The 2372-nt window shown below is 45.8% G+C and overlaps 1 protein-coding gene across 1 annotated transcript in view; it reads right to left on the bottom strand.

Moving 5' to 3' along the window:
* The window catches only part of LOC106560212 (fibroblast growth factor receptor 3), a 172173-nt gene extending 170697 nt beyond the window's left edge, over positions 1 to 1476 (bottom strand). Inside the window, exon 1 of the mRNA XM_082956570.1 lies at positions 984 to 1476. The gene's annotated coding sequence lies outside the window, so the exon portion shown is untranslated. The remainder of the gene's footprint in view (positions 1 to 983) is intronic.
* Positions 1477 to 2372: the final 896 nt, after the last annotated feature.

Here is a 2372-nt window from a genome sequence, read left to right as displayed (position 1 = left end):
TGGGGTTAGGGTTGGGGTTGGGGTTAGGGTTAGGGTTAGGGTTGGGGTTGGGGTTAGGGTTAGGGTTAGGGTTAGGGTTAGGGTTGGGGTTAGGGTTAGGGTTGGGGTTGGGGTTGGGGTTAGGGTTGGGGTTAGGGTTAGGGTTAGGGTTGGGGTTAGGGTTAGGGTTAGGGTTAGGGTTGGTGAAGCAGCATTGAAGACATGGCCGTAGCAGAATAAATTATGTATATTTTTATGATTTTTTATGATGATAATGAACCAATTAGAATCTGAAATACATCAGTTATTGTGAACCTGGAGAGCACATCACATCAACCAATCCCTGTATACCAATCCTAACCCTAACCCAATCCCTGTCTGTAACAGCCTGCCAAGTTCTGTAACATCATGTCACCCTAACCCTAACCCTAACCCTAACCCTAACCCTAACCCAATCCCTGTCTGTAACAGCCTGCCAAGTTCTGTAACATCAAACACTAAAATAAGTATAAAATAGTATGGGGCTCTGAGGAATCTACTTAGTATTACAGCAGCACAGTGTATCGCAATGTACCGCAGTGCACATGGCGCTGCTATATATGCGTCCAGACAGCAGAATAATACTGATAGGCTGACATCCCCGCTCTCTCCAACACATGTCCGGGGTACGGGCCACGGGGGACCAGGAACAGACAAGCTCTGAAAGTAGATAGCTCATCGGGAGACATGCTGCTTATGCTGTTCACATACCCAGTTTAACTGGTGTCTGTCTGTCTGTCTGTCTGTCTGTCTGTCTGTCTGTCTGTCTGTCTGTCTGTCTGTCTGTCTGTCTGTCTGTCTGTCTGTCTGTCTGTCTGTCTGTCTGTCTGTCTGTCTGACTGACTGACTGACTCATGGAAGTGCCATACTAGCTCATAATCAGCCAACGTTCTCTCTCAATGGAACAACAATAGAATAACAATGACCATTAATGACATAAACAATTATATGCAAATCAGTCTTACCCAAGGATTGTAATATGTTTCTGTAATCCCGTTTTGACAGCGATCCTTTATAAGAGTAAATTATCACAAAAAACGACCAAAAACACTATATATTGTTAAATCCATCCAGAAGAGTTGGTGTGGGTATGTTGTTGTAATATTGAGTAGTTCTAAAATCAAATCCCTAACAAGTCGGAGAGAGATCCCTCCAAAACGGTCTATTCGGTATAGAGTCTAAATCCCTTTTCACTGCGTCGTGTTCTGCTGTTGTAACCATCTAAAAATATAGTTGATGGCTATATCATCCAGGTGATCATGTCCTCTCTCTCTCTCTCTGGTCCTTAGACAGTTCGGTAAGGACCGGGAGAGAAGAAACTGCTGACTCTCGCTGGTTGGTTGGAGGTGAAGTACAGCTCGAGTCCCACGCCGCGCTGCGCGGTGTACGGGATCGTAGTGGCGCGTGAAAGAAAAGCAGCTCTGCTTCGATATCCTCTCTCCGTGATGTGGAGCCGCGAGCTGCAGGCAGTTGGAAACATCCGATTTCAGCCGGCTGGAGTCTTTAAGCAGAGCTGGGGAGGATGAGGAAGAGAGAAGAGGAGGAGCTGGAAGGCGCCTCCCACCATCACTTCTACAAAACATGATTCAACTGGTCTGTCCAATACAGTCTGAAGCATAAACCCCACACTAGATGGTTTTATGGACTACACCCAACTAGGAAATATAGAATAAATGCAACATGTTGTATCTTTTCTATACTGATTAAACGATTGATTTGTGTTTATAACATGCCTTCTACATAGCAATAAGAATACATACTAGATACACAATCTTCCAGAGGCAAAGCCATGGCAAGGCCAGGCTGGGCAGAGGCCGGACTGAACACTTGCTCACCCAATAAGGCTGGATTATACTGTAATATCATTTTTCTTTAAGTATTTGTTGTTTTTATTGTCTCCTAAATTAATCAGACATGTTGAAAAATGCAGTTTCAGGTTAGCATGTCAGCCCATGAGGAGGTTAGCATGTCCGCCATGAGGAGGTTAGCATGTCAGCCCATGAGGAGGTTAGCATGTCAGCCATGAGGAGGTTAGTATGTCAGCCCATGAGGAGGTTAGCATGTCAGCCATGAGGAGGTTAGTATGTCAGCCATGAGGAGGTTAGCATGTCAGCCATGAGGAGGTTAGCATGTCAGCCATGAGGAGGTTAGTATGTCAGCCATGAGGAGGTTAGCATGTCAGCCATGAGTAGGTTAGTATGTCAGCCATGAGGAGGTTAGTATGTCAGCCATGAGGAGGTTAGCATGTCAGCCATGAGGAGGTTAGCATGTCAGCCATGTGGAGGTTAGCATGTCTGCCATGAGGAGGTTAGCATGTCAGCCATGAGGAGGTTAGCATGTCAGCCCATGAGGAG

Source organism: Salmo salar, chromosome 01 (assembly GCF_965601325.2).
Source record: "Salmo salar chromosome 01, fSalSal1, whole genome shotgun sequence".
In the NCBI taxonomy this organism is placed as follows: domain Eukaryota; kingdom Metazoa; phylum Chordata; class Actinopteri; order Salmoniformes; family Salmonidae; genus Salmo; species Salmo salar.
This window is presented reverse-complemented; position numbering and strand designations above follow the sequence as displayed.